Source organism: Littorina saxatilis, linkage group LG7, assembly GCF_037325665.1.
Source record: "Littorina saxatilis isolate snail1 linkage group LG7, US_GU_Lsax_2.0, whole genome shotgun sequence".
NCBI classification, from domain to species: domain Eukaryota; kingdom Metazoa; phylum Mollusca; class Gastropoda; order Littorinimorpha; family Littorinidae; genus Littorina; species Littorina saxatilis.
In genome coordinates, this window is record NC_090251.1 from 30,031,441 (window position 1) to 30,046,440 (window position 15,000).

The following is a 15,000-nucleotide window of genomic DNA, read 5'->3' on the forward strand; positions in this document are numbered from 1 at the left end:
AGCTGTTGCACGGTCTCAAATTCCAAAAACATATCAATATTTTATATTTGGATTAAAAACAAGCTCTGAAAATTAAAAATATAAAAATCATGATCAAAATTAAATTTCCGAAATCGATTTAAAAACAATTTCATCTTATTCCATGTCGGTTCCTGATTCCAAAAAACATATAGATATGATATGTTTGGATTAAAAACAGAAAAGCGTGCTATGCATATGCAGCACAGCGAAACCACTACAGCGCTGAACAGGCTCGTCAGTTTCACTCCGTTTTGCACAAGCGGCGGACTACGGTCATTGTGAAAAAATGCAGTGCGTTCAGTTTCATTCTGTGAGTTCGACTGAGCTTGACTAAATGTTGTATTTTCGCCTTACGCGACTTGTTTATAACTTTATTTGCCAGCTCCTTTATGGCAATGCCAAGATCCTGTCTTTTTGATCTTTTGTTAGTTCTTTGCTTCAATGGCTGCTTTGGAGTCAGAGAATATAGCTATCTTTTGAGGAGGAGTGTTCTTGAGGTTGAGATGAACAAGCGACATGCAGATGGCAAGGAGCTCAGCTGAGAAGATCGAGTTTCTGTTGCACAGTTTAAATTTCCCAGTCAGGTCATCGCTGGGGATTACAAAAGCTGCGCCAGCCTTCTTGTCATCCAAAACTGACCCGTCTGTGTAAACATGAACATGGCCTTGATTTGTATACAGTATCAATGTGCTCAAGGGCTTGTATCCTGAGTAATAACTGATCATCCTTTGTAGCTGTACAATATATTCTGTGTCAAAATTTCTTTCATTGTCCATGAGGGATCACGAGATATGGGGTTTTGGGCCACATCATTTGGGTCGACACTGATTTCGTTAAAGAGTGAAGCATTGAATACAGAGAGACAAAAGCCGCCAGACCCCATCACAAACAGAACTCTACAATCCACAGGTGTTGCCTACTTCAAAGGCGAACAACTCTGCAGAGTCTGCTGTGAAGGGCGACGGTAGTCTCCCTGTCACATTCGCCCCCGTTTGAATGAACTTTGTCCCCAAAGTTCCGAACCATGGACCCGCCAAGCTTAGGTCCCTCCCAGGTTCGTGGAATGGGAACAGCACGAAAAATGATTCAGTGGCCATAACGCCATTCCTGAACATATCATGTCGAGTCCCATCCCTGTCGACGACGCCAAATGTAACCGAGTGCCAAAACACCACAATCACCATATGCAGAGGCGAAGTCCAATCAAACAGGATTGAGAATTTTAGAGCTTATTTCTAAGCCCTATAAAAACTGATATGCATTCGCAAAGGAATCCATGAACATACAGAGAGTCAAAATAAGTGAAATGATCAACTTCCACAAAAAGAAGACAATTTGATATATTTTGTTGAAAGCTTGGGGGCTAGTTATAAGTTATTTTCAGAAAGCTTCTTAATGAATTAATGAAAATAGCCTGTAGCTTTTATTTTGTTCGATTTGCTGAAGGTGGTCCATATTAGGGGACTCAGTCACACATACTTTGAGATTTTGCTATTATTTTTTGTTTGCAGTAGAAACTCGGGGTCAAAACTGCTAAAATGTAACAAATACGGTCTTATCTGTCATATAGAGCAATTTTTGTTTGATAAAAGCTTTGGCTGTGGACAGAAACGAGTCTGTTTTAGGCGTCAAATTTAGAGTGAACGCTGCCAAAAGTGAAAACAAGTCGCGTAAGGCGAAAATACAATATTTAGTCAATTAGCTGTCGAACTCACAGAATGAAACTGAACGCAATGCCATTTTTCAGCAAGACCGTATACTCGTAGCATCGTCAGTCCACCGCTCATGGCAAAGGCAGTGAAATTGACAAGAAGAGCGGGGTAGTAGTTGCGCTAAGAAGGATAGCACGCTTTTCTGTACCTCTCTTTGTTTTAACTTTCTGAGCGTGTTTTTAATCCAAACATATCATATCTATATGTTTTTGGAATCAGGAACCGACAAGGAATAAGATGAAAGTGTTTTTAAATTGATTTCGACAATTTAATTTTGATAATAATTTTTATATATTTAATTTTCGGAGCTTGTTTTTAATCCGAATATAACATATTTATATGTTTTTGGAATCAGCAAATGATGGAGAATAAGATAAACGTAAATTTGGATCGTTTTATAAATTTTTATATTTTTTTACAATTTTCAGATTTTTAATGACCAAAGTCATTAATTAATTTTTAAGCCACCAAGCTGAAATGCAATACCGAAGTCCGGGCTTCGTCGAAGATTACTTGACCAAAATTTGAACCAATTTGGTTGAAAAATGAGGGCGTGACAGTGCCGCCTCAACTTTCACGAAAAGCCGGATATGACGTCATCAAAGACATTTATCAAAAAAATGAAAAAAACGTATGGGGATTTCATACCCAGGAACTCTCATGTCAAATTTCATAAAGATCGGTCTAGTAGTTTAGTCTGAATCGCTCTACACACACACACAGACACACAGACACACGCACACACACACACACACGCACACACGCACACACACACGCACATACACCACGACCCTCGTTTCGATTCCCCCTCGGTGTTAAAATATTTAGTAAAAATTTGACTAAATATAAAAAGAGAAAAAGGCTAACGGTTTTGAGGTTTGTGTTTCTGCAACTGTTTTGACATGTGCAAGTTATCCAGAGAGGGTGAATACAGCGAACAAAATTGTTTTTAGCGCTCTAGCGCCGTTCGTTTGTCAGATCAAGAGGTAGTCCATATTAGGAGCCGGTCCATATTAGGAGCCCTTCCCCTAATTCGGTTGGTTTGGTGCGTTATACGATGCATCTGCATTTTCGAGACTAAGCATTGACCATTTTAAAACGCAAGGATCATCATGTGCCAACATGACTTGTATCCTTTTGTATACAACTCTCCTGTGTTCACTTTCAAGTGAATAACTATCGTTCTGATATCATTTTAAAGTGAAGCTAAAGAAACCTGGTATCGGCACTGCTGTGCATCTCCTATGATCTCAATGGTATCAAGGCACGGGTCATAGAGATCAATTTAGATCTAGATCTATTTCCGGTTGTGTATTCACACGCCAACGTTCGTTCTTTTCCTTCCACCATTCCTCGATGGAAAAGAGTTCGTGTTGTTTTTGTTTTAATTTTTGTCTTTGTCGTTGATCATTGTATACACAAATTACACAAACGTCATCTTGTGAGGGACCAAAAAATATTGAAACTCTCGGATGATTTTTTTGTGTGGTATCAACCTCGACCTACGGTCTCGGTTGATACCACAAAAAAATCATCCTCGAGTTTCAATATTTTTCGGTCCCTCACTCGATGACGTTGTGTAATCTCTATACATCGCATTCTAAGAAAGAGCAGAACTCTCACTTTGCGCGCGGTACATTTCTGGAATCGAGTAGCGCAAAGTTGGAATTCCTACAAGGCGGCCATTGTTAAAATTCCAACAAAGCGCAGGTCATTTCCGGAAAAGCGCCGATGACGAAATGGGTCGCAACATTTACACTATAATGCGCGAGTTGCGTCCCTTCTTGAAACGTTTCGTTTCTACAAATTTCCGGTCCATATTTCAAGTATTACTATTAGTGTAATAACAGCATGGCGTATTATCATTGAAGGTAATGACAAAACTTTGCTTTGTCGTTATGAACATCATGTCTGAATACAACCAGGACCTTGCTTCTTGATAGGTTGTGAAGGTACGTGTCAGATGATAGTGATTTCCTCCTGTTCGAAAATCATCAATCTGTCAATGAAACGTGATCAACCCATTTTCCCTATCAGTATCACATCAAGAAGCGACGCAGATTGTTGTCTTATTTGCTGAGTTATTTCTGTCAAACTTATGGGTGTGATAACTTCAGGAAAACTTCAAGTTCTTTTTGTCGTTGCGTAGCAGTCAACTGGAAACCAAGTGAATGAACAATTCAGAGTGAGGTTCCTCAGTAGTAGAGAAGAGTTAGACAAGTTCTGGATCTGGATCTGGATCTTTTACGTTGCAGGAACCACTGTTGGTCATCTTCGCAACGGAGTTCACATAACACATTAACAGGAACATAACTGAAATGACACTTTGACACAGGACGTAACTCGTAAGATTAGCAATAGAAGGCACTGCTAAATGTATCTTGTGGATCACCATGTCGCATGTTTGCATACATGTAGTATGTACATCCTGATCTTATTTGATGACATTACTATACACATTACATGATGTATATGATTCAGAGCTGGTAGACAAGCATGAGTAGGCCTACATGCTGTATTGGAACAGTGTAAGTGTAACTGTAAGTTCCTTTCTGCATGTCTCTCGAATCATTTGGGTATTTCAGTATATATCGCTCTTAATTTTTTTGGGTTCCATATTGTTCGTCCTGTTTGTACTGTTTTGTCGGGGCCCAGTTATTGCGCTAGGTAGCACTGGGTGGTAGGCTAGCCCCACAGCGGCCAGGGCCTGAAACTTGGCGCCAGGGCGAATCGCGAAAAGCAGTAGCTTGCCTACCAGTACCAACCCACCCCTATCTTATTTAAATAGTGTAGGGATATATATATATATGAAGAAGACAGATTCTAGATGGAGTAAATAATTATCTGCAAAAAAACCAGACTAGGAACACTGAAATTCAGACAAGTTTAGTGATACTGTATATGATTGATTGTTTAATTGTGTTTGTCACTTCGAAAACTCAATATGTTTCGATCCATGGCATTCACCAAATATCCATGAATCTATTCTACCCAAACATTAATTGGTGATGTGTGTATGTCATTGTCAAGGTAGTAAAAGTAAGGGTTGTAGCTTAGGACTTAAGACTACAAGTACAATGTGAGGGCATGCGTCTGTGCTTGGCATGACCTCAAGTGGCCTTGGCCTTCTGGTAAAGATTTGTTGGCCAAAGAAAAGGCACACACATAGTTTGGAAATATCCACAGAATAATTGTGTTACTGACATTAGCTTTGAATTGAATACCACTCACATACATGTAATGTTAAAAGGATTTTTCCTATCAGTCTGGATTCTAATTTTTTTTGTTATTACAGTTTGTGCTGGGCTTTCAGGTTTTCCACTTTGTTTTGGTGTTAGCCCTGTTTAACCTTCGCCCGTCCGGGTTATGAACCACACACGGAAGTCATCGTGGGGCCGTGCGGACCCATGCTTCTCATTTCCTTCTTTGAGAAACATGGGTCCGCACGGCCCCACGATGTTTGTAGCCTAAATATGACCTTTTTTTTATTCTCTCAGAAATTTTAGGACATAAAGCTTTTTAGGTGCCTGAGGCATTCTTAAAAGCTCATTAAAAAATTCCAACTAGTATTTAGGAGATATTTGCAATTAAACACCCTTCTGGGTCCACACGGACCCATGACCACCGGCGATGGTTAAAGGCACAGAGCTCCCCAAGCGTCTACATACAGTACAAGCATACTTCCATTTGAACGCTCGCCGAACGGGAACATCCTGGCTGCTTTCTGTTGAGCGTGAGAAATTTTCAAAGAATTTATTTTTGTGGACTTGCTCCTCTACAACAATGGCGCCTCGTTTCAATACCGGAAATCACGCCCGGACAGTAAGCCTCCCGTAAACCATCACAGATACTGTCAGGCTTTTACACACAGTACAAACACCCTTTGAACGCTCACCAAACGGGAACATCCTAGGTGCCCTACGTAAAGAGCGAGCAATTTTTAAAGAATTAATTTTGCAGATTGTCTCGAACACTTTTTGGACCCATCCTGAACTCAGGTCAAAAATGAGTTACTTCCCTTTGGGTCTCATTCTATCGATGTAAACTGGCCATAGGCATAGCCGTGGATCGATGATTATCAGAATGTTTTTGGACCGTGGTGCGTTTTTGCGCTTGACCTAACTTTTAAGTTTTAAAATCTAAATAATAAATTGACAGCTTGTTACACAAACATTCTTTAATCACAAAAGAATTCTTTTTTCATCAAGACAAGATCAGTACAATTCGAAGTTGTGAAAGTTTGAAAAAAGAAAAGCCGGGAAGCAGGGTCGCGCAAGGGTCGTAGCAGACGATGGTTTATGCATATCGCCGTTCCTCTCAACAGTCAAAAGCCATCACTAGAGTTCTTGTGAACCACAGCCGTTTGTTTTGTGCATGAAAACGTGCTATTGTAGGTAAGCTCACATCGCATTCAAATGACTAAGTGGCGACTATACATTGTGAAAAAGGGAAACTGGATCACACGGGTTCACGATGGCTCAGGGGTAAGATAAACCACGCAAAAATAAATTCTTTGAAAATTGTTCGCTCTTTACGAAGGGCACCTAGGATGTTCTCAATCGGTGAGTGTTTAGATGAAAGGGTGTTTGTACTGTGTGTAAAAGCCTGACCGTATCTGTGATGGTTTATGGGAGGCTTACTGTGCCTTGAAAGAAGGTAGAGACTGTACCTTTTTAGGGAAAGTAAATAGGGCTGACATTTGTGAAGCATTTCTTATTAGGCCCTCCTCAATGACAATGGAGCCCTAAGTTGAATCGGTAAAGACTTTGTGAAGTCTTTTTACAGAATGTTGAGTGCCAAAGCTTTGTGAGTGAGGGAATAGCAAAGTGTACTGTGCAAAGTTGACTTTCCCTGATTAATATGAGGCTTTTACACACAATGCAGAATGAAGTAGCACAGGCTTTCTTTTTTTTAATTTTATCTATACATGTATTACTGTACTTTTCCTAGTTTTAGTCAAACAGTGTAAATCACACAGAAATATGAAACAAAGTTTTCCATTGGCATTTTTACTGAGAAAGGAACACAATTGCAACCATGCAGTCATTAAGTCCTGATGCACAATTTTCAATCATTGTCATGTTCTGTTTTGCTTGTTCACTCCTGCATTTTTTGTCATGCCGTGTATCTTTTTGTTTTGTATTCATTAAAGGGGTCATGCAGGGCCGGACTACCGGGGGGGTTATGGGGGTTGCGCAACCCCCCCCCCCTAGCCTAAACATGTACCTTACTTATTTAATTTTTTTTTTTTTTATTATTGCTTATTTTATGCCGTTTCATGCAAGGAGCGACCATTTTCCTATCTCAGAATATGACCTACCCATCAGCTTCAGGGGGCTTCGCCCCCTGACCCCCACAACGAGGGGGGGGGGGGGGGGTTCTAGGGTTTCCGGACCCCCCCCCCCCCCCCCAGCCAAAAAATAAAAATATTTAATGAGGTATGCATTTCTTTATTTTACATTGAGTTTCAATTTTTGGGGTATTAATCAGTGACAAAATCTGCTGCCTAAAACTGGTAATGATCATCCTCAGAATGCACCAGATTGCACCATTTTGCATCCTTTTTTTCAAAATTTTCCGGGGGGGCATGCCCCCGGACCCCCCTAGCAAGCTAGGCGCTTTGCGCCGTCGGCTCGGCGCTTCGCTTCGCGCCTTCACACCCATATCTTCACAATATACTTTTGAAAAAAAACCACCATAAAATGAACTGATCCGCCCCTGCCGCCAGGGGGGACATCCCCCTGAGCCACCACTGGCAACCCCCCCCCCTCCTCTTCGCCTAGTCCGGCCCTGTCATGAGTCGTCATTAGCTCGTTTGTTGCTGCCGGCTTGTGCGGTTATGGGGGGGATTTTTCTGTATTTCCTGGAGTCATTATGTTCACTGGAAACTCTAAGCACAGGGCATGTAACCACCCATGGCCTTTGCAATTGTATTCACAAAGACCAATGCGCATGTAATAGATCATGAGTTTCAATGATCCCGATATCAGAGTGGCAGGCACAACCTCGGAGAGAGGGCTTCAGGAGAGTGAGAGTAAACAGCTTAGAACCACACAAGAAGATGAAAGTTTTTATCAAAACAACTATGTGTGAACTTCATGGAGACACTCTCCCAACCCCCCCCCCCCCCCATCACACCTACACACACACACACACACACACACACATTGTCACGCACAGAGACAAGGAGCACAGTAGAAAAGAAACCTGATGTAATATTTAACTGTAGGGGGCTGGAGAAAGAAAATAACCAGGAAGTTGCTGCACTACAGCTTTAGATTGTGAGAGGACAGCAGTTGAATGCTTGTGACGCTGTGAACACACATGTGGTGCCTTGTGGCCACTGGATATATATAAGTTATATATAAAATCAATATTCCGCTGAAACTGGTGAGGGAATTTGCTTTTTATCTTCATGCTTGCTTTTCATTTGTTCTTCCTTGACGGGTGAATGTTTGAATGAAGAAGCCATGGTTTAATATATGCTACATTTCAGAGTTCATGTATACATTTGTTCGTTATTGGTGTCTTGTTAACAAAATATTTGTCTCTTTTAATGTGGAATTGATAGGTATATGAAGTTAAAATTCAAACTGCTCCAAATTAATTGAGGAAAAAGCATGACAAAGGCAGCTCACAACGGTTTGCGTAATACACGTACAGTGTTATCTAAAGCACAACATTTCTGCACTGCAAGCCACGTTGAGAATGGAGATTTCCTGTGTGACTAATTCCAGTTTCCCCAAGAGAAGAGATTTTACTTGTTTATAATTAAACTTTTTGAAATGAATATGGGCTATGTGAATGTACATCTTCTGTTTGGTTTTTGGTTTTTAAAGATGCATCTAGCACAGTTGTTTATGTCTGATGTAGTTGTAATGTTATATATGTACTTAAAAGAAGTATAAACATGTTGAGAAAAAAAAATGTCCAGTTTCCCCAAGAGAAGAGATTTTGCTTGTTTATAATATTAAACTCAGATGCGTTGGATGCATCGATTTGTATATATATATATATGTACATGTATATAAATCTTAAGGTTCCTAACTGTAATCAAATTTCTTTGCTATTTTAAGAAGTTTGACATCTTGAAAATTTAAAAATTCAAATGTTAAGCTGAGTTGTAAACTGATTGGAACCGGAATTTTCAAATAAATTTTTCCCGATTCTCATACTACCATGTTACGTGACACTTTTTAAAAAGAAATGACGTATTGTGCTGGTAAGAACCTTATTATTTTAAAAAAAAGATCTTTTTTATCACAAACAAATTAATGACATACATATTGCTGCATGTATTTAGTATTAGCTTAAAGCAGTTATCCTGGATAGTTATAGGGATATATATTTTTTAGGGATAGGCGCAATATAAATACACTTTATTATTTATTATTATTAGCTAAAAATAACAAATGTGCATGCTTAGTTCAGCAGTTTGATATGCCACAGATCTCTCCCTTTTGTTACTTAAATTTACAAGTCTCGCATCTGTGTCCACTGTCTTTAAGGATCTTAATTCTCCCTAAAACTTGAGATTCAGACCATGGAGAGAATGTTAACGTGGCATCCTAGGATATCCATTCTATGTGCAAAACCTGAAGCCTACCTCACACTTTCAATACAGTGGAACACCCCTCCTAAGACCTTAAAAAAATCTGAGACAGTGAGGTCTTAAAAAGGAGGGAGTCTTAAAATGGAGGTAGTGACACATTTAGAGAGATTATGAACAAAAAATCTGAAAAATCAAGGTCTTCAAAGGGGGGAAACCTTTAACTAGGGGGGGGGGGGGGGCTTAAAAGGGGGGTTCCACTGTTTAAGGTTTTTCAGGAAAGATCAGTCCTGTACAAGAGTAGAGCAATTCAACAGCCTGGAAGGTAGGGGTGAGGTGAGGCCTGCTCCTCTTCCAAGTGTGGATAGTGGGCATTGATATTAATAGAATACTCACTGTCCCCATTTATGCTGGTATCCTTTGTAGAGATTCGTGCCATTAGCCAGAATCATTCATGCCAAGTGTTTGATGGTGCATTGACTTTTAAAAGTGCTCCCTGAATCTGGGTCAAGGCTTTCTGTCATTATTCAGTTTATGTCTGTTTCAACTGTACAATATTTAGAATTTCTTCTATTTAATGAATACCTTGGAACGTACCCCCCCCCCCCCCCCCCCCCCCCCTGTAGTTTAAGACCTCCCAAAGTTTGAGTGAAATATATACCACTACCAGGTCCCAAAAAGTAGTAAGTCTTACTTTTATTTCTTCTTCTTCTTCGTCGTTCGCTCTTACTTTTATTTTAAAAGAGGTTATGAGCAGAAAATCTGGAGAAGGGGTCCTAGCTATAAGGGGTTCAAGGTTAATGTCAGTCCCATCATAACCATGTTTGGTTGTACTGGAGGGAACGGGTGATATGGTTATATACAGAGATCTCAACTTTTCTAGGGCCAGTCTTAAATTGAGGATGGTGGGGGGGGGGGGGGGGGGGGGGGGAGTAAAAGGGAGGGTGATCTGTACTATGAAGTATGTTTTCAGAGAATGTGGGTAATTTGACACAGCCTTAAGTAAGTGCCTGCTAGCAGACAAAGTTGTGTGTGAAATGGCAGGTTATCTGATAGCTGGTGTTTGTATGCCCCAGAAATGTATATTACTTGTGGAACATCCAGTGATTCCTGATTTCCGAGAAGAGGAACAAAAACCTGTTAATCTTGGCTATAATTCATATATATATGAACACCTGACCTACACGTTTCTGATCTTCTGTGCTTTTCTGGGTAAAGCTAATTCAGGTAGTGAATGAGGATGAATACTTGAGCATTTCAAAGTAATACTTATGATATCACTTCAGGTGTAATTTATAGTCAAGTACAGACTGGCTAAAACTTACACTGTATTACAGTATAACCACTCCCAGTGTCTGTGTGTGGGTCTTGCTTTTTGACTCACATGCGAAGCAAAAGTGAGTCTATGTACTCACCCGAGTCGTCCGTCCGTCCGGACGTCCGTCCGTCCGGAAAACTTTAACGTTGGATATTTCTTGGGCACTATTCAGTCTATCAGTACCAAATTTGGCAAGATGGTGTATGATGACAAGGCCCCAAAAAACATACATAGCATCTTGACCTTGCTTCAAGGTCAAGGTCGCAGGGGCCATAAATGTTGCCTAAAAAACAGCTATTTTTCACATTTTTCCCATTTTCTCTGAAGTTTTTGAGATTCAATACCTCACCTATATATGATATATAGGGCAAAGTAAGCCCCATCTTTTGATACCAGTTTGGTTTACCTTGCTTCAAGGTCAAGGTCACAGGAGCTCTTCAAAGTTGGATTGTATACATATTTTGAAGTGACCTTGACCCTGAACTATGGAAGATAACTGTTTCAAACTTAAAAATTATGTGGGGCACATGTTATGCTTTCATCATGAGACACATTTGGTCACATATGATCAAGGTCAAGGTCACTTTGACCCTTATGAAATGTGACCAAAATAAGGTAGTGAACCACTAAAAGTGACCATATCTCATGGTAGAAAGAGCCAATAAGCACCATTGTACTTCCTGTGTCTTGAATTAACAGCTTTGTGTTGCATGACCTTGGATGACCTTGACCTTGGGTCAAGGTCACATGTATTTTGGTAGGAAAAATGTGTAAAGCATGTGAGTCGTATGGGCTTTGCCCTTCTTGTTTCTGAATGTTTTTGTTTTGTTAAATTGAAATCACTCAAGGAAACATAATATGTCAAGTTGTTTCTTTAGGCATTGCATGGTTGGGTGGGATTGTAAGTCACACAAGGATGTGACTGCATAAGTTGTGAACATGAGCTGGTGCAGATGAGGAAGTACCGAAGTTGAATCATGCTTAATTACGCTGATTGGGTACCCTTGAACAGGATTAAGACAAAGAGGAGATGCAGGATTAAAAAATTGAGCATTTAGTGTCCACTGATTAGAAAGAAACAAGAGCTAAAGCTGTCAACATAGCTCAGTTTTTGGTAATTCAGTTGTGCTAGGGTTTTGAAAAGGTATGCATAAGTCATGAGACAACAGTTTTAATCAAAACTTTTGATAAGGTTTTGAAGACTCATACCAGAAAGTGGTACGTGTACGTTATTTAAAAAAAATTATACTGGTTTATCTGAGCCCACAGATGGTCGATGCGGTGATGAGAGTATGAATCTGAAGTTGAGGTTTCAAGATGTATCTATCCAGGGGTGAGTTTTGGCGCTCGCCCGCTCGCCCCCGGCGACTTCAAATCGCGTCGAGCGGGTTCGAAATTCCTCTAAAATCGCCCGCCTGGCGAGTTCAAATTTCGCTGAAGCACAAAGTTGTTAGGCAACGTAGTCAATCGGTATTCACTTCACCCCCTCTCTTATATCTTATCCTGCGCTCACCAATCCTTCAGAGACTTTCACATGTTGTAAAACAGTTTCCTCTCAAAACTGGGTCATTGACCCCGAGTAAGAAGGTCAGTGTCTGGACAGGCAGCTGTGTTCAGATTGCAAGTACGGGTCATTGACCCAGGTCTCAAGGCCAACCAGCTTTTACAATGCATCTGCCTTTGATCTGACCGCCCATCCAGAGCAAACATATTCCCCCTAGCCCTCTGTATTTTTCCTTTGATGTGCCTGCTATGTACCACTGATCCAGTTTCTGGGAAATGTATAATTATGTCATTGACTGCAGGGATACTCATTGAGACCATTTTCCAAAACATGTTAACACCAGCTTTGCTGACCAACTTAGTACAAGTAGTGACAGTACTACTGCTGTCAATTATTTCCCTTCAACTAAGGAAGTAAAAAAGACCAACCGGATCCACTATATGTGATAAAGAAGAAAAGACAGACCTTCAACAATAGGACAAGGGATGCAACTCTGCTGAATCAAAAGCAAAAAGATCACCTGTGAACAATTCTAGGATCAGGAAATCTGAACATCTGTTTGTTTTCATTAGGAAATAGAAATGAAATATAATGCTTTTGATTATTTATGACTTAAGCTGTGATAAATTTGGCTGGTATGCAACTTTTATACTTCTGCTTGATCTAACAGTAATATTAATAACACAGACATAAAGAAAAAGAAAAAAAACAAGAAAGCAACTTAGAATTTTTTTTGTAGTCAGCTTTTTATACTTGGTTTTACACAACAAAAAAACATAATTTAAATTAAAAAAAATGCTGATTTACTCTTTTGTAGTGTGTGTTTATGTGGTAAGTAGAGTTCCATAGTAAATTACTTTGTAAATTGTGTGGTAGGGGGTACATAAAGGGGGTAACTTTTAGTGAGGTTTAGTGTGTGATTGTGTGACAGGGTGTGAATGTGGTTTTGATTTCTTGTTTCTTTGTGGCGGCTTTTATTTTAAATTCTTTATAAAAACAAGGTTAATTATCATTATATTAAAACATAGCACTTTAGTCATCAAATTTTGTGTGTGTTTGTGGTAGTTATTAGTAGTGCAAATCCACATGTATGCATTATAAGTATGAATGTACGTCTTTTGTGTATGTGGTTAGCACGCGACGAGCCGCTGGGGCGGTTGTAAGAAATCCCGGCAGGTTGGGGGCCGGTTGGGATTTTGGGGGGCCGGTTCAATTTTTGACTTACCGGCCAGGGGGGCCGGTAGCAAAAAAAGTTAAGGTACACCCCTGTCTATCTCTTTATTATGAACTAGAGGAATACCCGGCTTCGCCGGGGTGAATCGCGAGACAGAGACAGACAGCGTGGCGGTTCACCACAATCACCTTTGAAGGCAAAGTCCTGTCAAACGGGATTGAGAATTTTAGAGCTTATTTCTTAGCCATATATTATCTGTTGTGGCTTCTCAAATGCCAGAACATACAGACAGACAAAAGCCGCTGGACCCCATCACAAACAGAACTAGACTATAATCCACAGGTGTTGCTTACACATACAAACATACACACACACACAGAGAAGCCGTATATATATATGTATATCTATAAATATATAGAGATAGGTGACAGTGTATTTTTCGCGTGGCTATAAATTGATTCGACCTTTTCACTTTGACAGTAAGAACAACTTACGGGTGCAAGGGAAGCGTTCTGGACAGCGCAGTGACATTCTAAAAATAGTAACGTAGAAACGGGAATATGGATTGAAGCCACACGAAGGAAGGGAGATAAACGCAAAACACTGGAGAAGATAAGGAAGAGTTACACAATCACCTTTGAAGGCGAAGTCCTGTCAAACGGGATTGAGAATTTTAGAGCTTATTTCTTAGCCCTATATTATCTGTTGTGGCTTCTCAAATGCCAGAACATACAGACAGACAAAAGCCGCTAGACCCCATCACAAACAGAACTCTATAATCCACAGGTGTTGCTTACACACACACACACAAACACACACACACACACAGAGAAGCCGTATATATATGTATATCTATATCTATAAATATATAGAGATAGGTGACAGTGTATTTTTCGCGTGGCTATAAATTGATTCGACCTTTTCACTTTGACAGTAAGAACAACTTACGGGTGCAAGGGAAGCGTTTTGGACAGCGCAGTGACATTCTAAAAATAGTAACGTAGAAACGGGAATATGGATTGAAGCCACACGAAGGAAGGGAGATAAACGCAAAACACTGGAGAAGATAAGGAAGAGTTACTGGGAATGGTGAAATGAACAGAAAAACCAAAATCGGTTCAGCGCTGCGCGCTGAGAGCATGTGTTGAAATATCTCATCGATGATATTGTGTCCGGGGTGTAGCTGAATACGGTGTCCAAATTTGAAAAAGATCCACCGAGAACTTTGGCGTTGTGATGTGGTCTAGCGGCTTTGGTGTGTCGGTATAGGGGCCCGGGTAGCTGAGGTGGAACCTGCACCTGGCTGCGACCCATGAAGACGACACCATCACGTTGATTCGTTGATGACACAACCATTTGTCGAGGGTAGCGTAGGCACCCGGTCTGCTCCCCGCCTAAAAAAGGCCAGTGCCGTTCCGTCTTCGAGGGACTGCGTGGGTTTCATTTCGGAGTTTTCCTTCTCCTAGACGAGTTTCCTTCCATGGATGATGAGCCTCCTCTACCCTCGTTTTGAATTCAGAGTGGTCTTCTCTTAGGATAGCTGCCTGCCAGGGTTGACGAGCTTATCCTGCCCGGCTATTTGACCCATAGCTGGAGGTTGGTTCGTGGGCACCTGGGCGTTTCCACACACCGGTGGGCCCGCATGCCGCACGTCTAGGGGCCAACCTCCTCCGAGTCCTTGTAGTCTAGCCTGGGGCCTTGCGGTACCCAGTTTACGCCTGT

General features: G+C 40.7%; 1 protein-coding gene across 3 annotated transcripts in view; it reads left to right on the forward strand.

Annotated features, from left to right (window-relative positions):
* The first annotated feature begins 3,560 nt into the window (after positions 1-3,560).
* The window catches only part of LOC138971126 (TNF receptor-associated factor 6-like), a 32,368-nt gene continuing 20,928 nt past the window's right edge, over positions 3,561-15,000 (forward strand). Inside the window, exon 1 of one of the 3 annotated variants that reach the window (XM_070343753.1) lies at positions 3,561-3,685. The gene's annotated coding sequence lies outside the window, so the exon portion shown is untranslated. Of the gene's footprint in view, positions 3,686-4,104; positions 4,262-7,955; positions 8,124-15,000 lie in introns of those variants that run through there. The other 2 variants (XM_070343755.1, XM_070343754.1) reach the window with 2 other exon arrangements.